The sequence below is a fragment of the Gorilla gorilla genome, chromosome X (genome assembly GCF_029281585.2).
Source record: "Gorilla gorilla gorilla isolate KB3781 chromosome X, NHGRI_mGorGor1-v2.1_pri, whole genome shotgun sequence".
NCBI classification, from domain to species: Eukaryota; Metazoa; Chordata; class Mammalia; order Primates; family Hominidae; genus Gorilla; species Gorilla gorilla.
Window position 1 is genome coordinate 129,989,940 of NC_073247.2, and position 27,892 is coordinate 130,017,831.

The 27,892-nt window shown below is 40.1% G+C and overlaps 1 protein-coding gene across 4 annotated transcripts in view; it reads right to left on the reverse strand.

The window, feature by feature from the left end:
* Nucleotides 1-27,892, reverse strand: part of KLHL13 (kelch like family member 13) — a 410,214-nt gene that overhangs the window by 373,671 nt on the left and 8,651 nt on the right. The window contains exon 3 of one of the 4 annotated variants that reach the window (XM_055376218.1): nucleotides 9,387-9,475. The exons of 2 other annotated variants lie outside the window; for them this stretch is intronic. The gene's annotated coding sequence lies outside the window, so the exon portion shown is untranslated. Of the gene's footprint in view, nucleotides 1-9,386; nucleotides 9,476-17,695; nucleotides 18,218-27,892 lie in introns of those variants that run through there. One more of the 4 variants, XM_055376219.1, reaches the window with a different exon arrangement.

The following is a 27,892-nucleotide window of genomic DNA, read 5'->3' on the forward strand; positions in this document are numbered from 1 at the left end:
AATCCCAACGGTCCGAACTTAAGTTCCCACAAACCTCACCATCGAGGGCTAAGGGGCTCTGGGTCTCTAAGAAAACTTGAAAGGTAGTCTAGGTCACAAGGACTACAACTCTTAGGCAAGTCCTAGTACTGAACTGGACCCAGAGACAGTGGACTGGAGGCCTGGCAACACGACGAGACTCCATCTTGTGTTGCCTCCAGTATATCACAATGTGACATACTGAGACACCAGCTGGTGTAGCTAAGGGAGTGCTGGCATCATCCCTCCTCTAATCCCAGGCTGCACAGCTCGCAGCTCCAAAAGAGACCCTTCATTCTGCTTGAGGAGAGAGAAGAGTGGGGAGGACTTTGTCTTGCATCTTGGATACCAGCTCAGCCACAACAGGATAGGGCATCGGTCAGAGTTGTGAGACCCCCATTTCAGGCCCTACCTCCGGGATGACATTTCTAGACTTTCCTTGGGCCAGAAGCAAACCTGCTGCCTTGAAGGGAAGGACCCAGTCCTGGCAGAGTGCATTATCTGCTAAATGAAGAGCTCCTGGGCCCTCAATAACCAGCAGGGATACCCAGGTACTATGTCAAGGGCATTGGGTGAGCTGCTAAGGCTTGCTCACTTCAGATACCAGCTCAACCACAGAGGGTTAGAGAACTAAGCGGGCTCTTAGGACCCTCAATTCCAGGACCTGATACTTGGATGGCATTTTTGGACCTGCACTGGGCCAGAGGGGAGCCCATTGCCCTGAAGGGTGAGTGACAGGCCAGGCAACATTCACCATAAGCTGACCTAAGAGCCCTTGGGCCTTAAGGGAACATCCATCAGTAGTAGTCTGGTAGTAGTAGTAGACCTATGGCCTGTGGTGGCAGTGGCTACAAGGTGAGGCTCCTCTGCCTTTGGAAAGGGGAGGGAAGAGTGGGAAGGACTGCATCTTGTGGGAAGGATCACATCTTGTGAGCTCTAGTCAGGGACTAGAGTCAGAAACTTCTAAGGGGCCTGGGGGACCTCGTTGCCCTGAAGGGAAGGACAGCAAAGCAGCTGGCTTTGCCACCTGCTGATGGCAGAGCCTCAGGGCCTTCAGCGAACATAGGCAGTAGCCAGGGATTGGTTACAGTAGGCCTTGGGTGAGACCCAGGGCTTTGCTGGCTTCATGTCTGACCCAGCACAGTCACAGTGTTGGTGGCCACAGGGGTGATTGTGTCACTCCACCCCCCAGCTTTAAGTGGCTCAGAACAGACAGAGAGACTACATTTGTTTGGGAGAAAGTAAGGGAAGAGAACAAGAGTCTCTGCCTGGTAATCCAGAGAATTTCCGTGGATCTTGTCCAAGACTATCAAGGCAGTACCTCTATGAGACTGCAAGAATCACAGAGTTACTGGGCTTGGGGTGTCCCCTAAAGCAGTTACAGCTTAGATCACAACACCCAAGACCTTTCAAATATCTGGAAAGCCTTCCCAAGAATAAAGGCTATGAATAAGTACAGACAGTGAAGACTACAATAAATACCTAACTCTCCAATGCCCAGAAACCAAAGAACATCTACTAGCATCAACACCATCCAGGAAAACATGCCCTTACCAAATGAGCTAAATAAGGTGCCAGGGACCAATCCTGGAGAAACAGAGACATGTGACTTTTCAGACAGAGAATTCAAAATAGCTGTGTTGAGAAAACTCAAAGAAATTCAAGAGAATACAGACAAGGAATTGAGAATTCTATCAGATAAATTTAACAAAGAAATCAAAATAATGAAAAAGAATCAAGCAGAAATTCTGAAGCTGAAAAATTCAATTAGTATAATGAAGAATGCATCATAGTCTTTTAATAGCAGAATTGATCAAGCAGAAGAAAGAATTAGTGAGCTTCAAGACAGGCTATTGGAAAATACACAGTCAGAGGAAACAAAAGATAAAAGAATAAAAAAAAATGAAGTACACGTACAGGACCAAGAAAATGGCCTGAAAAAGGCAATCTAAGGGTTATTGGCCTTAAAGATGAGGTAGAGAAAGAGATGGGGGTAGAAAGTTTATTCAGAGGAATAATAACAGATAATTTCCCAAACCTAGAGAAATATATCAATATGAAAGTACAAGAATGTTATAGAATATCAAGCAGATTTAACCCAAAGATGATGATTTCAGGGCATTTAATAATCAAACTCCCAAAGATATGGGATAAAGAAAGGATTCTAAAAGCAGCAAGAGAAAAGAAACAACATACAATGGAGCTCCAATACGTCTGGCAGCAGACTTTTCAGTGGAAACATTACAGAACAGGAGAGTGGCATGACATATTTAAAGTGCTGAAGGAAAAAACTTTTACCCTAGAATAGTGTATCTGGCAAAAATATTCCTCAAACATTAAGGAGAAATAAAGATTTTCCCAGACAAACAAAAGTTGAGGAATTTCATCAACACCAGACCTTCCCTACAAGAAATGCTAAAGGGAGTTCTTCAATCCAAAAGAAAAGGCTGTTAATGAGCAAAAAGAAGGTACAAAACTCACTGGTAATAGCAAATACAGAGAAAAACAGAATTACTATAACACTGTAACTGTGATGTGTAAACTACTCAAGTAGAAAGACTAAATGATGAACCAATCAAAAATAATAACTACAACAACTTTTCAAGACATAGAAAGTACAATAAGATATAAATGGAAACAACAAAACGTTAAAAACTGGGGTGATGAAGTTAAGGCATAGAGTTTTTATTAGTTTTCTTTTTGCTTGTTTGTTTGTTTATGCAAACAGTGGTAGGTTGTTATCAGGTTAAAATAATGGGTTGTAAGATAGAATTTGCAGCTGGGCATGGTGGCTCATGCCTGTAATCCCAGCACTTTGGGAGGCCAAGGCAGGTGGATCACCTGAGGTCAGGAGTTCCAGACCAGCCTGACCAACATGGTGAAACCCCATCTCTACTAAAAATACAAAAAATTAGCCAGGTGTGGTGGCACATGCCTGTAACCCCAGCTACTTGGGAGGCTAAGGCAGGAGAATTGCTTGAACCCGGGAGGCAGAGGTTGCATTGAGCTGAGATTGAGCCATTGCACTCCAGCCTGGGCAACAAAAGCAAAACTCCGTCTCAAAAAAAAAAAAAAAAAGAATTTGCAAGCCTCATGTAACTAATATGGTTTGGCTCTTTGTCCCCACCCAACTTTCATGTTGAATTATAATCCTCAACGTTGGGGGAGGGACTTGGTGGGAGATGATTGGATCATAGGGATGGGTCTCCTCCTTGCTGTTGTGGTGACAGTGAGTGGGTTCTCACTAGATCTGTTTTTTTTTAAAGTGTGTAGCACTTCCCCCTTCTATCTCTCTTCCTCCTGCTCTGGACATGTGCAGACATATTTTGCTTCCCCTTCTGCCATGATTGTAAGTTTCCTGAGGCCTCCTCAGGCTTGTGGAAGTGTGAGTCAATTAAACCTTTTTTCTTTATAAATTACCCAGTCTTAGGTAGTTCTGATAATAGTGCGAGAATGGACTAATACAGTAACCTCAAACCAAAAAACATGCAATGGACACACAAAAAAATAAAAAGCAAGAAACTAAATCACATCACCAGAGAAAATATGTTAAGTGAAAGAAGCCAGGCACAGAAAGACAAACATCGCATGTTCTCATTTATTTGTGGGCTCTAAAAATCAAAACAATTGAACTCATGGACATAGAGAATAGAAGAATGGTTACCAGAGACTGGGAAGGGTAGTGAGGAGCTGAGGGGAGAGGTGGGGATGGTTAATGGGTACAAAAAAAATAGAAAGAATGAATAAGACTATTTGATAGCACAACAGAGTGGTTTTAGTCAATAATAACTTAACTGTGCATTTTAAAATAACTAGGCAGAGCGTGGTGCCTCATGCCTGTAATCCCAGCATTTTGGGAAGCCACGGCGAGAGAATTACTCGAGGTCAGGAGTTCGAGACCAGCCTGGACAACATGGTGAAACCCCATCTCTACTAAAAATACAAAAGTTAGCCAGGCATGGTGGTGTGCACCTGTAATCCCAGCTACTCAGGAGGCTGAGGCAGGAGAATCACTTGAACCTTAGAGGCGGAGGTTGCAGTGAGCTGAGATCATGCCACTGCACTCTAGCCTGGGTGACAGAGAGAAAAACCCTATCTCAAAATAAATAAATAAATAAAATAACTAAAAGAGTGTAATCAGATTGCTTATAACACAAAGGATAAATACTTGAGGGGATAGATGCCCGGTTCTCCATAATGTGATTCTTACACATTGCATGCCTGTACCAAAACATCTCATGTACCCCATAAATATATACACCTATCTACCCACAAATTTTTAAATTTTTAAATTTTTTTAAAAACTAAAAATTAGCTGAGCGTGGTGGCACATGCCTGTAATCCAAGCTACTCAGGGAGGATGAGGCAGGAGAATCACTGGAGCCCAGGAGTTTGAGGCTACAGTGAGAGCTATGATTGTGCCACTGCATTCCAGCCTGGGTGACAAAGTGAGACCCTGTCTCTCAAAAAAAAAAAAGCCAGGAGTCAGGGCAATATAGCAAAACCCTACCTCTACGAAAATAAAAAATTAGCTGGGTGTGATGGCATATACCTGTAGCCCTAGCTACTTGGGGGACTGAGGTGGGAGGATCGCTTGAACTCAGGACTTTGAGGCTGCAGTGAGCTATAATAGCACCACTGCACTCCAGCCTGGGTGACAGAGCAATATCCTGTCCCCACCACCAAAAAAAAAAAAAAAGCCTATAAAGAGATGTTTCTAGCAGCTTTATTCATAATTGCCAAAACTTGAAAGCAACCAAAATGTCCTTCAGTTGGTGAGTGGCTAAATAAACTGGAGTAATCCAGACAATGGAATATTATTCACACTATGAAGAACTGAGCTATCAAAACCTGAGGAAATATGGAAGAACCATAAATGTATATTACTAAGTAAAAGAAGCCAATCTGAAAAGGCTATATACCTTATTATTCCAAACATATGACATTCTGGAAAAAGCAAAACTATGGATACAGCAAAAAGATCAGTGGTTGCCAGGGTAAACAGGGAGGGAGAAATGAATAGACAAAGCACAGAGGATTTTTGGGGCAGTGATACTACTCTGTATGATACTGTAATGGTGGATACATGTCATTATACATTTGTCCAAACCACAGAATGTACAACACCAGGAGCGAACCCTAATGTAATTAATGTACTTTGGGTGATGATGCTGTATCAATGTAGTTTCATCAGTTGTGTAACAGATATGCCACTATGATGCGGGATGTTGACAGTGGGAGAGGCTAGAGTGTGGAGTAAAAACAGTGGAAACGATGACAATATGTAGGCAAAATATTAAATGGGTAGGGTAAACTGTGCTAAGATCCTTGTGTTGGTAAAGAGAAGGACAGAACCATTAAGTAACTTGTTGAATTTATTAGAAAAATTAGTTTACAGTCCCATCAACAGTGTAAAAGTGTTCCTATTTCTCCACATACTCTCCAGCACCTGTTGTTTCCTGCCTTTTTAATGATCGCCATTCTAACTGGTGTGAGATGGTATCTCATTGTGGTTTTGATTTGCATTTCTCTGATGGCCAGTGATGATGAGCATTTTTTCATGTGTCTTTTGGCTGCATAAATGTCTTCTTTTGAGAAGTGTCTGTTCATATCCTTCGCATTCTCAGCAAACTATCGCAAGGACAAAAAACCAAATACCGCATGTTCTCACTCATAGGTAGGAATTGAACAGTGAGAACACATGGACACAGGAAGGGGAACATCACACACCAGGGCCTGTTGCGGGGTGGGGGTAGGGGGGAGGGATAGCATTAGGAGATATACCTAATGTTAAATGATGAGTTAATGGGTGCAGCACACCAACATGGCATGTGTATATATATGTAACAAACCTGCACGTTGTGCACTTGTACCCTAAAACTTAAAGTATAATAAAAATAAAGAAAAAAAGAAAAATTATATTTAAGTATCATAAAATTGTAAATAAATCCTTAAAAGGATAAAAATACATTATATAACTTCTAAACCAACAGAAGAAATTAAAGGAATATGGAAAGCTTTGTTAATCCAATAGAAAGTTTGGGAGGGAAAGGAAGAGGGAGAAAGTTAGGAAAATGTGTGGTGAATAGAACCTGAAGTAGGTGGGAAAAAGCAAGTTTCAGAATGATATGTATATACTGACACAATGTATATGAAGTTTTAAAAGCCCAGAAAACACTTAAAGCCCACCAAAGGATCTGAATAGACATTTCTCAAAAGGAGAAATACAAATGGCCAACAAATATATGAAAAAAATGTTCAACATCACTAATCATCAGGGAAATGCAAATCAAAACAACAATGATATCTTACCTTATTCCAGTTTTAATGACTATTATCAAAAAGACCAAAAAAATGCTAGTGAGGATGTGGAGAAAAGGGAATTCTTATATCTTGTTGGTAGGAATGTAAATTCGTATGGCCATTATGAAAAGCAGTATGGAGATCCTGCAGTAAAACTGAAAGTAGAACTACTGTATTATCCAGCAATTCCATTAATGGATATTTATCCAAAGGAAAGGAAATCAGTATATCAAAGGGATATGTGCTCCCCTGTGTTTACTGTAGTGCTATTCACAATAGCCAAGATATGGAATCAACCTAAGTGTCCATCAATGGACGACTGGATAAAGAAAATGTGGAATGGAATGGAATATTATTCAGCCATTAAAAATGAAATCCTTTCATTCACAGCAGCATGGATGAGCCTGGAGGACATTGTGTCAATGAAATAAGTCAGGCACAGAAAGGTAAATGCCACATATTCTCACTCATATGTGGGAGCTAAAAAAGTTGAGCTCTGAGAAGCAGAAAGAAGAATTATGATTATTAGAAACTGGGAAGCATAGGGAGGAGAGGAGGATAAGAAGTTGGTTAACAGATACAGTTACAGCTAGATGGGAGGAATATGTTCTACTGTTGTATAGCACTATACGGTGACTACAGTTAATAATTATATATTTTTTTAAACTAGGAGAGAGAATTTTGAATGTTTTCAGCACAAATAAATGATACATGTTTGAGGTGACGGATATACTAATTACTCTAACTTGATCATTATACATTGTATGTATCAAAATATTACCCTTATCCCATAAATATGTACAATTATTACATATCAACTGAACAAAAGAAAAATAGCTAGAAGAATTGTAATGTTCCCAAAACAAGGAAATGATAAATGTTTGAGGTGATGGATATTCCAATTACCCTGATTTGGTCATTACACATTGTATACAGATATCAAGATATCTCATGTACCCCCAAAATATGTACAACTATTATACATATTTTTAAATGAATAAAATACATTAGGCAACAATAAGTAAATAAAAATCAAACGAAAAACACAAAGCCCATAATATTACTTATTGTTTATGGATACCTAAATAATAAACACAAAATTTGTGATAAGTTATTTCTGGAAGGAAAGGAGAATGAAACCAAGGAAGGATATACAGAGGATATCAACTCCGTAAATGTTCATTTCTATTTTTAAAATCTAGTTTTTAAAATAATAAAACATTAAGATTTTATAAAGATGGGTGGTGGATACCTAGGCATTTGTTACATTTTGTATTCTTGTCTCTCCATTTGAAATAATTACTGCTTGGAAAAATAAGTTGAAAAAGAGAGGGGAGCAAAGAATGAAAAACCTTATGTATGTATCTATTTTATATGAATAATTAAAATAACATATATATGTTGAGATAAGCATGCAAAAAATGGCTAGAAAATATAGACCCACTCTTAACAGTGATTGTCTTTGAAGGATAAGATTGCAACCTACTTCCACTTTCTGTTCTATATTGCTTTTTATTTTGTTTTGTCTTATAATGAACATGCATTACTATGTGAAGCAGTAAAAGAATCGTTTTTTTTTTTTTCAAGTAGAGACAATGAAAACAAGCGAGTCTGAACACAACTTTAGTCTTCATTAGGAAAACTCAAAGCTACAACAGTTTTTAAAAACAAGGAAAAGAACATATTTGAAATGCCATTTTCAAGCAAGCTCTCTCTGTATTTAGTGTTATGCTCCGTTGTGTCAAAATGCTGAGAGGAGTTATTAACTAACTGATGCAAAATGTAGATATCTTATTGCATTCTTGCTAAGCATTTCCATGGGCAAAAATGAAAGAATGAGATGATGTGGTAATTTTGATTAAATGGATGCCTGTGCTATCTTATGGCAGCTGGTTTTGAAGATTAGGCCATTCTTCAGCTGTAATTGGATACTGCTGGCTTTGTTGATTTGAAGTAGAAGGCTAATCCCAGGAGTTTACAGTGACAACCAAACTGTTAGATCGCTGGCATGGTAACAAGAAAAGAGGAAAACAAGATGCAATGATAGACTGGAACAGTCCTCTTGCCTGTATCTCATACCAGTGGCAGTATGTATTATACACTGGGTTGAGAGTATATTTATATTTAATAGAAATATTACATATTCACAAGTATGAAGATCACAGCATAGATCATGAATAAATACACCATAACATGCATGTTGTAAAGTGGAGGGCTAATTTCAAAACAAAAATCATAGTTCCAAGATGTAACCTTTGTGATAAGTAAACACATTTTGAATAGAACTATATTCACATAATAGAGATATAGGATAATTACATTCTTTCAATATTATGTTGCAATATCATTGTAAACATATTTTATAAAACATATCCATGAGTGAGTTCATTATCTTTAATGGAAAAGGAGAATTGCCTTAATCATGACTCATAATCCTATTGCTGAGATGGAAATGAGTCATATGCAAGCTGTTAGTAGAGAAGACCAAAAAGGAAAACAAAAAAGATTTGCATCAAACAATGTAATGCCAAATGTATAGGGTTTTTTTCAACATCAGTGTATGTTTTTCATTAAATTTTTAAGAAAGCCTAATGGGTAAAGTTTAAAAGATCATTTTAGATCAGCATTTTCCAAAAAAGAATATAAAAATTACCCAGAATGGGCCTCTCTAAAAGACAGGACAGAAGACGGCCCACTATGGCCCTCTAAACAACTTATAGATTCATCTGGAGGAAAAGTAGTCTCTGTGAATATGCTCCACCTTTTGCAGGAACTGTCATCAAGTTAAAAGCTGCTGTGAAATGTGGCAGTATTTATTAAAATTTTAAATGTTCATGACCTCTGATGGAGCTTTTGGCTTGCATACACAAGGATATTCATTGCAGTATTGTTTCTAGTTTTCTGTAATAGCTAAAAGTTGGTAGCAATCCAAATATTCATCAACAGAGAAATATTTAAATAAAGCATGGTATATGCATAGAATGAAATGTTATATATACACATATATATACACACACATACACACACATATATATATATACACACACACAGAGATTCATAAGTACCAACATGGAAAGATGTGCTTATACATTAAGTGGAAAAAGTATGCTGTGCAGTGCCATGTTGAATATGATCCCATTTTCATTGTTGGTATCTGTACAAAAGAAAGAAAAATTAGAGGAATAAGCTGTAAACTGTTAACAATGGGGGCTATGAAACACTTTCACTTTTCAATTTACATGTTTACAAATCTTGTATAAGGTACACATTAATTTTGTAATCAGAAAAAATTTTAAAAATTAGACCTGCTGGACTGACAAGACTGAGATTCTTTACACACATACACAAACACATACACACAGACTAGTTTGACTGACAGGCCAAATTGATCAAAAATATATGTAGAAACAGACTAGGCTATATAGGCTTGATGTTTTTTCTTTAAGGTGGTGTTACGGGCTGAATTGTCTTCTTCCAAAATTGACATGTTGAAGTCCTAAGCCCCAGTAGTTCAGAATGTGATGCTATTTGGAAATAGGACCTCTAAAGAGGCAATTAAGTTAAAATGGGGTCATTAGGATGGCCCTGATCCAATATGACTGGTGTCCTCATTGAAAGAGGAAGGGATTAGGACAAAGACACACAGACAAAGGGAAGATCGTATGCGGACACAGGGAAGCTAAGCAGACAGGCCTCAGATGAAACCAAACCTGCCTCCAGAATTGTGAGAAAACAAATTTCTGTTGTTCAAGCTACCAAGTTTGTGGTATTTTGTAATGGCAGCCCTAGCAAACTAATACAAATAGTAGACTGAAGGCACATTATAAAAACCACTATAAATCTGCATTTTAAAACTGACTTTATAACAACATGGATGAACTTTGAAAACATTATGCTAAGTGAAAGAAATCAGTCACAAAAGACTATGTATTATATGATTCCATTTATATAGAATGTCCAAAATAGGCAAGTCTACAGAGACAGAAAGATATTAGTGGTTGTCTAGGCCTCAGGGCTTTGGAGGGGAATTAAGAATGACCACTAATGGACACAGGATTTCTTTCAGGATGTAGAACATGTCTTAAATTGATTGTGGTAATGGTTGCATTTCTCTGTGAACACTAAAACCATTGAATTTTATTCTTTAAATACATGAATTGTATGATTTGTGAATTATATCTCAATAAAGCTGTTTTAAAAACTTGGTTTCAGGCTAGGCGCAGTGGCTCACGCCTATAATCCCAGCACTTTGGGAGGCTGAGGCAGGATAGCTTGATCCTAGGAGTTCTAGACCACCCTGGGCAACACAGTAAGACTCTGTCTCTACAAAAATTAAAAAAAAAAATAGCCAGGTGTGGGGGCCCATGCTGTGGTCCCAGCTACTGAGGAGGCTGAGGTGGGAGGATCACCTGAGCCAGGGAGGTCGAGGCTGCAGTGAGCCACGATTGTGCCACTGCACTCCAGCCTGGGCAAAAGAGTGCAATCTTTGTCTCAATCAATCAATATTGTCTCAGTCAATCAAACAATAAGCCTTGGTTTCAAGGAATAAAGAGAACAATCACATCACAAAATTCAAAATAGAGGAGTAACCATAGACGGATGAAATCAAAAAAATTATACAAGAATTTGCACGACTCTATACAAATACATTTGCAAACTTGGGTGAAATGGACTATTTCCTATGAAAATTTGAATTATCAAAATTAACTCAATTCATTGGAAAAACATAACAAAAGCTACAAAAAAGGAAAAATGAAAGAAAATATTAACTCAAGAAGTGATTGAAATAAACAACCAATTATTCGAAATTATTTTGAAAAATGGTGTCAAAGAGTATCCTGCAAAATACATGAGGCTCAGAAGTTTCAGATAAGTTCTACCAAATACTCAAGCATTGAATAACTTCAATGTTACCACAACTGTTCCATAGTACAGGGAAGAATACAAATTATTTTCTTCAAAGTTCAATGAAAGCAATAGCTCAATCTCACTCATGAATATCAATGTAAAAATCCTGTACAAAATATAAGCAGAATTAGCCCATGGGAAGAATAACACGCCAATTACCAAGTAGTTCTATTTCTGGAAGTCAAATTTATTTTAATGTTAGGGAATTTGTTAATATAATTTACTACATTAATAGAGCAAGGAAGAAAAAATAATGTGATCATCTTCATAAGTGCTGAAAAGGCATTTGAAAAAATTTAACATCCATTTCTGATTTAAAATACTCTTTATAAACTAAGAATAGATACATACTTACTTACCATTATATTATTTTAAAAAGCTTGATACTGATGCACAAACAAACAGATACACATAGCAACGGAACAGAATACAGTCCAGAAATAAAGCCAAATATATATGGGCCCTTAGTAATAAAAGCCACATTTCAAATCAGTGGGGGAAAAGGATGTATTCAACAAACGACATAGTGACAACTGGCTAGACATAGGTTGGATACCTACAACATTCCTTGCACCAAAACAAATTCCAGATGGGATTAAGGGATTCTTAAGAAACTAAAATGTATTTTAAAATTAGTTGGATATATTTATGACCTTAAGATAAGGAATGTCCGTTTCAACACGACACAAAATGCCAAAAGCCATAAGGACAATTTTGATATATTTGACTAGATTAAAAATTAAAATTTTCTGCAGGGAAAAAAAAAAACTTCTTACCTCAAAATAATTCTAGATGCATGAAAGATTTAAACTTTTTTTAATCATAAAAATAACATGGAAATTTTTTTGAATAACTACAACATGGAGGTCTTTGCAAAGAAGGATATGAAATCCAAAAGCCATAAAGACTGACAAATTTGACTGCATAAAATACTTAAGTGGTTTGCATGGAAAAAACACTATAACCAATGTGTAAAGAAAAGCTAGGCAAATATTGGCAATTCATACCACAGATGCAGCACTAAATTTTTTAATAAAGAGCTCCTACAACCCAAAAAGAAAAAGGCCAATAGCAAAACAGGCAAAAGAAATGGACTGACAGTTCACAGGAAGAAAAAGAAATTGCTTTTATTTATTTATTTATTTTTATTATTTATTTTATTTTTAAATTTTTTTCTTTTTTTTTTTTTTTTTTTTTTTGGAGAGATGGAGTTTCACCATATTACTCAGGTTCGTCTCGGATTCCTGAGCTCAGGCAATCCACCCACTTCTGCCTCCCCAAATTCTGGGATTACAGGTATTTCTATTTTTATTAGAGATAGAATCTCCCTCTGTTGCCCAGGATGGAGTGCAGTGGCATGATCATAGCTCACTGCAGTCTCACTGCAGCCTCCACCTCCCAGGTTCAGGTGATCCAGTAGCTGGTACTACAGGCCCATGCCACATTTCTGGCTAATTTTCATATTTTTTGTAGAGACGGGGTCTTGCTATGTTGGCAAGGCTGATCTCAAACTCCTGGCTTCAAACAATCTTCCCACTTCATCCTCCCAAAGTGCTGGAATCATAGGTGTGAGCCACTACACCCAGCCAGAAATTGCATTTTTTTTTCTTTTTGAGACGGAGTCTCACTTTGTCGCCCAGGCCGGAGTGCAGTGGCGTGATCTCTGCTCACTGCAACCTATGCCTCCCAGGTTCAAGCGATTCTCCTGCCTCAGCCTCCCAAGTAGCTGGGATTACAGGTGCAGGCCACCACACCAGGCTAATTTTTGTAGGAGTTTCACCACGTTGGCCAGGCTGGCCTCGAACTCCTGACCTCAGGTGATCCTCCCACCTCAGCCTCCCAAAGTGCTGGAATTACAGGTGTGAGCCACCATGTCCAGCCAGAAATTGCTTTTAGAATATGAAAATTGCTGAAGTTTACTCATAATGAAACACATGTTTACAAAAAGATGCCATTTTTACCTATCAAATTGCCAAAGATAAAAAAATTTAATAACTATTTTTCTTGAGGGTGTGGGAAAACAGGCACTCTCCCACATTATTTTTCTTCTTCTTCTTCTCCTCCTCCTTTGTTTGTTTATTTATTTATTTTGAGACAAGGTCTCCCTCTGTCGCCAAGGCTAGAATGCCTGGCGTGATCACAGCTCACTACAACCTCCACCTTCCAGGCTCAAGCAATCCTCCCACCTCAGTCTCCTCAGTAACTGGGACTGCAGGCACAAGCCACCATGCCCAGCTAATTTTTTTATTTTTATTTTTTTGTAGAGACAGGGGTCTCCCTATGTTGGCCGGGCTGGTCTTGAACTCCTGGGCTCAAGAGATCTGCCCGCCTCAGCCTCCCAAAGTGCGGGGATTACAGGCGTGAACCACAGTGCCCGGCCCCACATTTCTAATGCGAGTTTAAATTGGTGCAAGCAGCATGGAGATCAATCTGGCAATATCTATCAAAATCTAAAATAATTGACTCAACAATTATATTTCAGGGGTTTTAGCTGACCTCAACATTTGCAAATGACATGTACACAGATATTTATTGCAGCACTGTTTGCAACAGCAAGGGCTGGAAACAACTGAATGCCCATCAAACAGGATATAGTTTAAATAAATAAAAGACCTATATGTTTGTATAAGCAATCTCTAGAAGATATCTGAAAAATTGTAACAGTGGCTACTTCTGAAGAAGGAAACTGAAGGGCTGGGGATCTGCAATTAAAAAGAGATTTCCTTTTCATTGTATACTTTTTCAGTACTGCTTGAACTTTTTACTATGTCTATAGTTTGCCTATTTGTGAGCTGCTATTTTGCTTAATAAACATATAGAAATTAGTTTGCACTAAGTACTATCAGCTTTCCAAATATTAACTCAGATCTTTTTCATAACAACTCTATGAAGTATGCATTTTTATTGTCTCCATTACACAGATGAGGAAACCCAGGTATGCCAGACCACATTATGATTTACACTGGCCCTGGTCACTTAAGCCTTTATGGGATCATTCCTGCATTAAAAAAAATATTAATAGCCATTTGGTGAGGTGGCACATGTCTGTAGTCCCAGCTACTCAGAAGGCTGAGTCAAGCGAATCACTTGAGCCCAGGAGTTTAAGACTGTAGTATATGTTTCCCAAAGCGAGGCCAGAGCGGAAAAGTGGTTATTCACTGAACTTCTCAGAGGGTGATGGCCACCGACGCCAGGTACTGTTGAGGGGCCGAGAAAGCCCAGCAGCAGGGCCTAGGTTCTCAGAAGGACTGTCCCCCTCCAAGTGGCGGTGACTCTCAATGCAGAACTGTGTCCGGAATTGGCGGGTTCTTGGTCTCACTGACTTCAAGAATGAAGCTGCGGACCCTCGTGGTGAGTGTTACAGCTCTTAAAGTGCCGCGTCTGGAGTCTGTCCCTTCTGATGTTCAGATGTGTTCAGAGTTTCTTCCTTCTGGTGGGTTCGTGGTCGCCAAAATGTGACCGGAATTGGTGGGTTCTTGGTCTCACTGGCTTCAAGAATGAAGCCGCGGACCCTCGCGGTGAGTGTTACAGCTCTTAAGGTGGCGCATCTGGAGTCTGTCCCTTCTGATGTTCAGATGTGTTCGGAGTTTCTTGCGTTAGTTTCTTGAGTGTTTCATTTGCCTTCTCAACCTTCCCTGAGGATTGTGGCCTCCAGGAGCAGTGAAGATGATATTGTATCCCTAGCGCCTTGGAGATTCCCTGAGTTATCGTGGCTTTAAAAGCTGGACCATTGTCACTCCGTAAACTTTGGGGAAGCCCAAATCTAAGAATTATTTCATGAATTAGGACTTTAATCACTTCCTGAGCCTTCTCTGTCTTGCAGGGGAAAGCTTCTATCCAATTTGTAAACGTATCAACACAGACCAACAAGTATTGAAATCCCTTTGACTTAGGCATATGGGTGAAGTCTAACTGCCAGTCCTCTCCAGGATAGTGACCTATTCTTTGTTCCCCCAAAGGGGCCTTATGATATACCAAGGGATTATTCTTTTGGCACACTTCACAGGCTTTGACTACCTGTCGGATGGTCTGGAGGAGATTTGGCCCTGTAAATAGGGATTTGGCCATTTGATTAGTGTTTTCAATACCCATATGAAAAGTTTGGTGGAGGGTTTTAAGTATTTTCCACTGGCTGGCTTCGGATGTAAGTACCTTTTCTTCTTCTGTCACCAACCACCCCGAAGGGAGAAAACTATGCCCCCGTGGAAGTCCCCATTCTGTTTCAGTCGGGGAATACTGGGGCTTCATCTCCTGGAGGGGGTTGTTCCATACCAAGGGTCCTTCCATAGGTATTTCTAATGGGGGGTTCCTCCTGGCAGCAGCTTTGGCCTCAGCATCTGCCCAATGGTTTCCTTCTGCCTTTTCTCCTTAGTCCTTCCAGAACACAGGTCAACAGATGTTTACGACTCCGGTCCCCATGATCTGAGTCAAGGTCCCAGTGGGGATCCATACTGGGGATGGCTTGCTGACCAGTAGGGAATTTGTCCTTTTCTTTGGCTGTCATTCTATCATTTACTTGACTAAGATACCAGGTATCTCCAAACTCTCAGGCTGCAGCTAAAGCCGCATTCTTTTCATTAAAGGCCAGGGTTTGATCTAACAGTAGCATGACATCTCTCCAAGTGAGGTCAAAGCTTTGCCCTAGACCCTGTAGGATATCTATGTACCTATCAGGATCATCTGAAAACTTCCCCAGGTCTGCCTTGATCTGCTTTAAATCAGAGAGGGAGAAGGGGACATGTACCCGGGTTGGGCCAAATTCCCCTCCCCCTACAGCTTGAAGGGGACATAACCGATAGCCCAGGGGTTTTTTGTGGTCCTTTGGAGATTTCTTTGCTTATTTCCTTCTGGGCAGGGGAGATTAGAGGAGGAGTATCATCAATAGGAAGGGGAGCTATAGGGAGGCTAGGATATGGGGGTAAGCTGAGGGGTCCTCCTGTGGGATGTAAATTGCAAGCTTTGCATAGTTGTGTATTCTCCCTCAGTGAAAAGAAAGCTTGGACATAAGGTATTCCACTCCATCTGCCTTCCCTCTTACAGAAAAGACCAAGCTGCAGGATAGTATTGTAATTTGTACTTCCCTCAGGTGGCCATTTTTCCCCATCAGAGAGAATATTGGGGCCAAGTTGTAGTGCAGAAAAAAATGAGCCGCCTCTTTTTCAGGGTTTGTGGGTCAAATTGGTCCCAATGGCTTAGGATGCATTTCAAGGGTGAGCCTGTTGATGCCTGAGTGTTTCCCATCCGAAAGACAAAACCGCCCACGGTTTTGGTTTGTTTTGTTTCTCTCCCTGCCCAAGAACCCGCAAGGGTCCCTGGACCCTGCTGATCGGAGTAGTTGCACTCACCGATGCAGCAGCAGAAACAACCCCTGCCCAACAACCCACAACGGTCCCTGGACCCTGCTGATCAGAATAGTTGCGCTCACCGACGCAGCAGCAGAAACACTAGTTTTCCTCCCAGACCACATGGAGGACCAAGGAAGGTCGGATTCAGTGGTCCTTACCGACACATTCTCGAAAACCTGCACCCTTGCCTGTCCTCCTAGACCACAAGGAGGACCGACCGAGAAAAATCTGATTTAGTGGCCCTTACCAACGCATTCTCAAAAACCTGTTAGAGTCCTAAGCATTCTCCTGTTAGTATTGGGACTTTACCCCTGTCCTATAAAGACGTTATGCCCCAAAAATGAAGTGGAGGGCCATACCCTGAGGGAGGGAGGGGAGCTTCAGGGTTAGAAGAGTGACACCTTTTGTCCTCACTTATATGAATAGGAAGGATACAATTTCTGAGGCTCCCCATATCCTAGCTTCAGGAATAACTTTTGTTAGGCCTGTTAGTCTGAGGAGGGATCCTAAAATTCCCGGTAGTCCCCTCTACAGCAGGGCTTTGGGCAAAAACTGTGTCTTTCTGATTGGTGAACCTGGGTTCCTAAAGAAGGTAACAGAGTCCTGGAGTTTATACTAGAAGTCATTCTTATAGGAGAAACAAGAAAAGCACCAGAGGCAGGTAGCAATTTTTAGAAGCGGGTCTAGCCTCAGAGAAGAGACGCGAGAGGAAGTTTGTCTGGCAGGCATTAGGACCCAGAGGGCAAGGGTCAGGATAGATAGGATAGATGGGCGAGTCTCGCTTGGGCAACATGCTTTTGACAGTTCCACTCATGGCCACAGGGTCAACCAACATGTTGTCGGGACCCCGGAGCTGCATGGCTTTCCTCTCTGTCGACCCCTCAGCTCAGCCCAGAAGTACAGGAAAAGTGGAAGCTGGTTCTAGGCAAACCAACGGTCCCAACTCCGAAGAGTCGGGGGTTGTTAGAGAGCCCTTTCCCAGAAAGCCTGACACCCGTGTCTTTAGTCCGGCGGCCGTGCTAGTCACTTTTAACTGGCCGACAGGGGCCCGGTATTTAGCCCCCGAATTCTAAGGAAAGATAGGACAGAATAGCAAGCGAAAGGGGTCCGATGGTACTCACTGCTTGGCGATAGACAAAGGTCTCACTGCTCGGCGATAGGCAATGGTCTCACCGCTCAGCAATTGTCTCACCGCTTGGCGATAGGCAAAAGTCCCTTCGTGGTCGCCAAAATGTGACCAGAATTGGTGGGTTCTTGGTCTCACTGACTTCAAGAATGAAGCTGCGGACCCTTGCGGTGAGTGTTACAGCTCTTAAGGTGGCGCGTCTGGAGTCTGTCCCTTCCGATGTTCAGATGTGTTTGGAGTTTCTTCCTTCTGGTGGGTTCGTGGTCTCGCTGGCTCAGGAGTGAAGCTCCAGACCTTCGCAGTGAGTGTTACAGCTCTTAAGGCAGCGCGTCTGGAGTTGTTCGTTCCTCCCAGTGGGCTCGTGGTCTCACTGGGCTCAGAAGTGAAGCTGCAGATCCACAGTGAGTGTTACAGCTCATAAAAGCAGCGTGGACTCAAACAGTGAGCAGTAGCAAGATTTATTGCAAAGAGCAAAAGAACAAAGCTTCCACAGTGTGGAAGGGGACCCGAGCGGGTTGCTAATGCTAGCTCGGGCAGCCTGCTTTTATTCTCTTATCTGGCCCCACCCACATCCTGCTGATTGGTAGAGCCGAGTGGCCTGTTTTGTCAGGGCACTGATTGGTGCGTTTACAATCCCTGAGCTAGATACAAAGGTTCTCCACGTCCCCATCAGATTAGTTGGATACAGATTTTCAACACACAGGTTCTCCAAGGCCCCACCAGAGCAGCTAGATACAGAGTGTCGATTGGTGCATTCACAAACCTTGAGCTAAACACAGGGTGCTGATTGGTGTGTTTACAAACCTTGAGCTAGATACAGAGTGCCCATTGGTGTATTTACAATCCCGGAGCTAGACATAAAGGTTCTCCAAGGCCCCACCAGAGCAGCTAGATACAGAGTGTCCATTGGTGCACTCACAAACCTTGAGCTAAACACAGGGTGCTGATTGGTGTATTTGCAATCCCTCAGCTAGACATAAAGACTCTCCACGTCCCCACCAGACTCAGGAGCCCAGCTGGCTTCACCTAGTGGATCCCGCACAGGGGCTGCAGGTGGAGCTGCCTGCCAGTCCTGCGCCGTGCGCTCGCATTCCTCAGCCCTTGGGTGGTCGATGGGACTGGGCACCGTGGAGCAGGGTTGGTGCTCGTCGGGGAGGCTGGGGCCGCACAGGAGCCCATGGAGTGGGTGGGAGGCTCAGGCATGGCGGGCTGCAGGTCCCGAGCCCTGCCCCGCGGGAAGGCAGCTAAGGCTCGGAAAGAAATCAAGCACAGCGCCGGTGGGCCGGCACTGCTGGGGGACTCAGTACACCCTCCGCAGCCACTGGCCTGGGTGCTAAGTCCCCCATTGCCCCCCACCAAGCCCACGCCCATCCGGAACTCCAGCTGGCCCGCAAGTGCCGCATGCAGCCCCGGTTCCCGCTCGTGCCTCTCCCTCCACACCTCCCTGCAAGCTGAGGGAGTGGGCTCCAGCCTTGGCCAGCCCAGAAAGGGGCTCCCACAGTGCAGTGGGGGGGCTGAAGGGCTCCTCAAATGCCACCAAAGTGGGAGCCCAGGCAGGGGAGGTGCCGAGAGCAAGCGAGGGCTCTGAGGACTGCCAGCATGCTGTCACCTCTCAGAACCACCACACTGATCTCACATTTTGCGAGATTATCCTGATGGAGATGGGGTCCCATGATGCAGCCTGGCCTTTCCTAGAGCCTGTGAACCCACGTTTGGACCAATCTCATTTTTAATAAGGTTAAAAAGAAAAAAAAATGTCTACAGAAAAAAACTCCTGTTTTTGCCATGTGATTTTCCACAAGTGCAGCTATAGAAAAGTGCTTGTCAGTTGAATAAAAAACCACATTTGATAGAGAAAAAAAGAGTGTAGTATGCTATGATTGCACCTGTGAATAGCCACTGCACTCCAGACTGGGCAACATAGCAAGACCCCGTCTCTTAAAATAAATTAAAAATTGTATTTTACAATTGATTTGGTATATAAAAACAAATATAATCTGAACTGAATTCATTATTATATATTCATTATTTAATATTCATTTTTTCTCCCTGATTTTAAAAGAGAACACTTTCATGAGCTCCTAAAATTAAACATGTTTGTGGGCTCCTAAAAGCATGTAACAGACCCTAGGCACTGTGCCGACCATGCCTAACGTTTTAAGTCAGCCCTGCAGGCACAGAGTAACTTGCCCAGGTCACACAGTCAAGTGGCAGAGCTGAGATTTGAATCCAAATAATGTGGCTTCAGAATCTATGATTTTAACCTCCATGCTAGGCAAACAAAGCAAATCACAGGGGAGAAATCCTGTACATATTACGTGTTTTTTTAGAAGAAAATTTATACACATATATGCCTAGGCCATCTCTGGAAGAATTCAGCAAAAAAAAAATGTCTGGGAAAACAAACTAGGAATTGGAGGCATAGGAGACTTAATTTTCATTGTACGTTCCTTTGCACTGTTAATTCTTTTTTACCATGAGCATATATTTCTAAATGAGGAAAGTGAGTCTTAAACAGGATTAAGTAACTTGCCCAAGGTTACACAGGAGTAAAGAAACCTCAAAGTTTACTCTGGCATGAATGAAATATTTAAGTTTGTTTTCTTGATGGAACATTTGGGCAAGGAGCATATAATTTTGGTTTCTTAAAATTAAACTTTTATTTAAAAATAACTCAAGGTAATAAGGGTTATAATTTTTCCCTATGCTATACTTTTTAGGTTCTCTGGAGGTATTGCTCTCTACCACTTTCTCCACGTCCACAAATCAAAATACCCCCAGAATTCAGCAGCTTCATATTAGAGTCAATTTTCTGGCTGGATCACTTATTAGAGAATTGGAAGTTTATAAATATGCACAATTATTCAGCCAATAAACAATACATCCTCCTTCCCAAATATAGGCCTTTCCTGTATCCGTGTTAAATTGCAACATTTTAGTCCATAGGACCAGTCAGCCAGCCTCTTTTTGTATTATGATTCTGGATACAGTGCATTCATCTTTATGGCAACCTTAAATCTGGCAAGCATGTTTTCCGTGTTTCATCCAAATATTGATTAAAATATTTAACACATGACAGGACTTAAGCAGAGCCCTGATGATGGGACCAGAGCTCTCTCCAGGATCACATCAATCCATTGCTTTGTCTAATAAGCTGCCAATCCAATTGATTGTACCATCTATCATTCCACTCACATCCCCTCTTCCCACTTTCCCCTAGGATATCTGGAGATCCCAGTGTTTTACTGCAAAGTGTCCATAGCATTCCATTTCCCACGGTGCTTCTCAGAGCAGGTATCTGAAACTAACAAAGGATTGGTTTCTTTACTACGTTCTGCAGGCTTCTGAATTTTACGGCCTGGTCAATACCCCAGAACTCAAACACAAACTGTTTAGAAAAACTATAATTCCCCATGGCTCCCAAATCTTTCATAACACATTTGTACAGAACATTTTAAAATGTGAAGATATGCAATCATTTCCCCCTAGGATCAACCCACTGCCACCCAAAATAACCCAGACAACTGAACACAGCAGCTGGCAAAAGAATGGAGGTCTCTAACCGTGGGGGCAGAGAGCTAAATGCATGCCACAAGGAATTACTGAAGAAGCATTCTCTGTTAACAACCCCTTGCTCTATTTCTAGCTGCAACACGCAAGCTACAGTCAAAGTGCTGGGAGGAGAACATATTTTCTGATTTCCCCTGTAATCACACACACAGTCATAGAATATTTACAGTGGTAACCCTAACTTAACACAGTTGCTATGTTTCTAAAAAGTTTACTATAAAGTAGAATTTACTGAACAAGGAATTCATTTTTTTTTCATTGACTTGTCCTACCACCCCACATTGTCCTGGAAAGAATTTTGTTCCTTGGTTATTAAAAAAAAAAATACACTTAACAGACATAGCAGAATTTTCAATACTAGAGGAAAGAACCATGATTAACACTAAAATAATAAATAACATGTTTTACTCAAAATGTCACAGAAAAGAACGACTGAAAGTAAAAAAAAAAAAAATACTAGAATGTCAGCTATTCTGGCAATAGGATTACTTAGCTAATATTGCCTCACATATAATTTCATTAGGAAAACTCAGTTTTGCACCATTTCTAGTATTTCTCCCTGTTTTAGAGTTACCATCTTTTTTTCAGACCCCTTTAACAACCTGGGCATGGTGGCTCACATCTGTAATCCCAGTAACTTGGGAGGCTGAGGGAGGAGGATCACTTGAGGCCAGGAGTTCAAGACCAGCCTGGGCACCATAGAGAGACCCTGGGTCTCTGTCGTGCCACTGCACTCCGTCCTGGCGGACAGAGTGAGACCCCCATCTCAAAAAAAGAAAAAAAAAGGCAGGACAGATATCTTTAACAGCTGAAGTCTGTATGGTTTGTTAAAGGATTTATTTTCATATGAGAAAATAATACAATAAAGTAGGTCTGTTTAGATATGCAGTTGATTAATGCCCAAAAAATGATTAGTAAAATTAAATTGTGTCTCTGCTATTCCTAACGTAAAGTTAAATGGAGGTGCTGCTTTCATTAAGGTATGTTATTGCGTCAGAATAGTGTTTGTTGAGATGACAAAGTGCTGATTATAGTTAGATATTAACTGCTTGCTGTCATTTGTCATTCCAAGATAGGGTTAGTTATAATAATAGCTAACTTTTACTGAGCATTCACCAAATACTAGACTCTGTGTGAAGTGTTTACATATATTAATCACATTTAAAGCTGACAACAACCCTATGAAGCAGAAAACATTATCATCTATATATTACAGAAAAAACAGGCACAGAGAAGCTAAGTAATTTGACCAAGATCACATAGCTAATAACTGGTAGCACATGATATGAAATCACACGAATTTCAGAGCCTGAACTCAACTCAACCACTATGCTGAGAAAGGAATTTGGCATTTCTGCTGATGATGAATGGGGAAGTAGATAACAATAGCAGCAACTCTGTTTTAAAAAAAAAAAAAGAGTTTGTTCTTTGTATCTTAATAAATACATAAATATCTTGATTTCAAAGTTTCCCTAGATCAATCACCATAGAATGAGAGACATCGAAGTACTCAGGCGGGACTCTGTCAAGATTCTCTGCATCTGTAAATGGCTTTTAATTAGATTATAATCGAACCCTTCCCTCAATATAGTAGCTTTGATGACTTTATGGCAAATGACCAAAGAGTGCATTGCTATAGAGAAGGGCTAGGAAGAGAAATGAGAAAGGTTGTTTTCCTGAGGCTTGACTGAGGGATAAGGCAGGAAAGGCCTGGAGGTACACTTACTAGGAGCACATTAGACCAATGCTCTTCAGACTCAACTCTCTTTTGCATATAAATTACTTAAAATTTTCACACAGCTTGTAATAATAATCCTCATTCTATACTATATTCACCAGAACACAATTCTAACTAAGTATGTTAATATACCTAATACTGATATTTAAGATTCTTGTTTCATAGTTGAGAAGCCATATGAGAAATAAAGATTCTAAAACAGCAACCCTGATTTTTTTTCGAGTGATGTACTAATAAAAATATACTAACAAATTGAGCTGGATCCTGACATCCTCTGAATTACACACAGATCCTGTCCTTTTTTTCCCCATTCTCCCCAGTTTTCAAAATGATCTCTCCTCTCTATATGGTCTCTCAGAGTCCCTCTTGAACAACAATAGGCTGATTATCACAAAACCAATCCTACATCTTTTCCCCTAAACTATATGCAAATTACCTATTTTTCACACCCACTCAAACAGAAATAAATCTAGCTTCCATATCCCAGATCAGTTACTGCTTTTGTGCTGTTTCTTCTGATTTAAGGGCAGCAACAATTATTATTTCTAGTATCAGTCATGGTCTTCCAGAGACTAGCAAGGCTATAATTCATGCTTTACTGCTATTGGTAAATCAGGCAAGTGAAAAACAGCAAAAGCCTATAATTTAAGTTCTCTCTGGGTTCTTAATCTAAGACTCTGGCATTTGAATTAGGATCTGTAATGTATGGGTAAAATTAAACCATGAAGCAAGTACATATAAATTACTATCAGATCTAACTATCACTGTGAAACTCATAAATTAAGAATTCAGATGGAAATTCTACTTTTAATCCTTTGTATTAATCTTAATACTACAACATATACTACACTAAATAGATGTATATCTTGTTTTCATTTAAACTGCCTGTTAACATAGATTTGGGCCTTTTGATCCAAAACAAAAGCCAATAGTGTGCAGATAACAAGTTATTCCTCTGAAAACGTATTTTTCCAGTTAAAGAAATTCCAGAAACATTTTTTATGTCATCAAACCTATATGCCATTAATTCTAAGCAATGGGAATGATATCCTATTTTCTCTTAGTTATGATTTAGATCTGGACTCTTCATTCCCATCCTCTCCTTTTTCCCTTTGATTCCTCCTTTCAAAGAACTGTGTATAAACTAAGATTGTAAGAGATTGAAATATTGCTGAAAAAGATTCAGGACATAGGCACGCGCAAGGGCTTCATGTCTAAAACACCAAAAGCAATGGCAACAAAAGCCAAAATTGACAAATGGGATCTAATTAAACTAAAGAACTTCTGCACAGCAAAAGAAACTACCATCAGAGTGAACAGGAAACCTACAAAATGGGAGAAAATTTTCGCAACCTACTCATCTGACAAAGGGCTAATATCCAGAATCTACAATGAACTCAAACAAATTTACAAGAAAAAAACAAACAACCCCATCAAAAAGTGGGCAAAGGACATGAACAGACACGTCTCAAAAGAAGACATTTATGCAGCCAAAAGACACATGAAAAAATGCTCATCATCACTGGCCGTCAGAGAAATGCAAATCAAAACCACAATGAGATACCATCTCACACCTGTTAGAATGGCAATCATTAAAAAGTCAGGAAACAACAGGTGCTGGAGAGGATGGGGAGAAATAGGAACACTTTTACACTGTTGGTGGGACTGTAAACTAGTTCAACCATTGTGGAAGTCAGTGTGGCGATTCCTCAGGGATCTAGAACTAGAAATACCATTTGACCCAGCAATCCCATTACTGGGTATATACCCAAAGGGCTATAAATCATGCTGCTATAAAGACACATGCACACGTATGTCTATTGCTGCACTATTCACAATAGCAAAGACTTGGAACCAACCCAAATGTCCAACAATGATAGACTGGATTAAGAAAATGTGGCACATATACACCATGGAATACTATGCAGCCATAAAAAATGATGAGTTCATGTCCTTTGTAGGGACATGGATGAAATTGGAAATCATCATTCTCAGTAAACTATCACAAGTACAAAAAACCAAACACTGCATGTTCTCACTCATAGATGGGAATTGAACAATGAGAATACATGGACACAGGAAGGGGAACATCACACTCTGGGGACTGCTGTGGGGTGGGGGGAGGGGGGAGGGATAGCATTAGGAGATATACCTAATGCTAAATGACGAGTTAATGGGTGCAGCACACCAGCATGGCACATGTATACATATGTAACTAACCTGCACATTGTGCACATGTACCCTAAAACTTAAAGTATAATAATAATAACAATAAAAAGAAATATTGCTGAAAAACAGAAGAATGGCCAGCCTAATTCAGGTGACACAAAGGAAGGTGGTCTTTGATTACGTGTCCCCAAATTACCTCTGAAAGGTTGCCTCACAGGGATGGAAGTCAACGTTCCTCTTTTCTTTCCTATATTATTGGGGCTCTCCTCGTCTAGATCTTTTTGTCCACCACTACGTTTCCTCCCACTACCTAGTGTCTCTTCCACCCAATCCTAGTTCAATTTTGTCTAAGTGCTGGCTAGCAAATGAAGACAGGAAAAAAAGTGGGGGCGGGGCACGAATGCTACTAAGGGAAAGGGAGGAACTATCATTCCTTCAACATCTTTTTTGAGCTGGGCACTGAACCAAGCATTTTACACATGCCATCTCATTTAATTCTATAACAGCCCTACAAAATTGTGCTATTGTCTTCATTAGACAGATAATGAAACTAAGGTTGAAAGACTTCAAGAAATATGTCCAACACACAGCTAGCAAATGTCAGGAAAGGAATAAGAGAGATTAAAAAACTGAAGAGTAAGCAAACTCTGCTCACTTTACTCCCTACTACCTCTCTCCAGCCCTCGCCCTGGGTTCATCTTCATGGGAACAGGTGCCAGTTGCCACAAGCTTAATATCCTCAATGAGCCTTAAACTGTAACTCTTAATGTTATCTTAAACTTAATTCTCAAATGTTATTTACAATAATGTCATACATACAGTCTCAGAGACAAATGAAAGGATGAGAATACTTTTAGACTTCCATTTCCGGTAATATGGAGCACTAGATCTCCTGAAAAATCTTCTGCTAGAAAATAACTACAAATTCTGTAGATTTATTTTTAATCTTTTTGATGTATAACATAACACAGCCAGCAAGAGAGAAGAGGAAATCTCCAGAGATCAAAAAATGAAAAAGAAGCGGAAAGCATAACTGTAATGGATGCTAATGCTTCAACAGCTCTGGGTGTTTTTGCACTTGGCAGTAATCAATATTCAAAGAGATATTAGCAGAGAATTTTCAGAATTATAAAAGCTATAAATCTCCAAATTCAGAAAACATAAATCCTCTAATAGAATTTTAAAAAGAAAGAAATTCCACATCTAAACACATTGCTGTTAAATAACAAAACAAAATATTTTAAAGCAGCCAGAGAGAAAAGATAGATTATCTAAAAAGGAAAAACAATTAAACTGACAGCAGGCATCTCTACAGCAACAATAAAATACACAAGACAATAAAATAGTATCTTCAAAGTGCTGAGAGAAAGTAATTGTCAACTTGGAATTGTGAAGCACAGCAAAACCATCTATCAAGAACAAGGGCAAAATAAAGACATTTTCAGACAAATGAAAACTAAAAGTTTCATCAATAGACCCTCACCAAAGGAAATTCTAATGAATTACTTCAGAAAGAAGAAAAATGAACTCCAAAGGTAGGACTAAGATTCAAGAAGAAATGGCTTATAAAGAAATTAGAACACATGTGGTTAAAGCCAAACAATTATTGACTGTATGAAACACTAACAATGATGTATAATTTGGATAAGGAGGAGGTACAATATTGGATAGCAACAACAAATAGAATGAGAGGAGATTGAGTGGATTTAATGCATTCTAAAGTTCTCATTTTGTTTTAGAAGAGTAGAGATGTTTATTTCATTAGCAAAGATACTTTATTCAGTCAAATATGCATGTTAAAAACTTAAGAGTAATAGTAAAAGAAAAAATGCTTAAAAATTAAAACAAAACAGCCTCCATCAAGCCAAATATAGACCCAAAGGAAGAAAAAAAGGAAATGGGGAAAATGTAGAACAAATAACATATAACAACATAGTGAAAATATATCCAAATATATCAGTAAATATAATAAATATAAAGTAACTTCAAAATGGAGATTTTCAGGTCAGATTAAAAATAAATTCAGTCAGCTTCCAGGAAGATAGGTAGATATACTTGTTTTATATATATTACATTAAAATATATATAAGGCTATGAAAGGAGGAGAAAATAAGACAGAGGGGTTAGGGACCTTGGGGTCCAAGAAATGATATGATGCTAAGTTCTTGGGTATTATTTTTGCCTTATATATGTCAGACTTCAAGCTGAAGAAGCTGACAACTCAGAAACAACAATGGGCACAGACATAAAAAGCCCTAACAAAACACTGCTCTCTCTATCTAAAGACCTAGGAAAGGGACAGCCTAGTAAGACAGAAAACTTTTAAATAATAACTACTCTACTGCGGGCAAACACCATAGAAAAGACTGTGGCCCTATCCCTACTCCTGATACCAAAGGCCAAGTGAGAAGCCCAGACTTCTATCCTCTCTCCAGGCTGTAACAAGGTGTCCCAATAGCCTCTCCAGGGTGACATCAAAGGAGACATAGTAGGGAACCAAGACTTTCATTTCTGCTGGATGATAATGACAGCTTACCCACCAAAGGTAGAAGTAGAGACTACAATGGGAGCCTGTCAATAACAAGGTGCCCCTCCTCTTCCTGGCTAGGAAGATGTCGGAGGAGGCTTAGAGGAGAGTCAGGACATTTACCACTGCCCGTTGGTAACCAGGTTATCCCCCACCATTATGTCATTGGAGGGCAGACAGGTATGAGT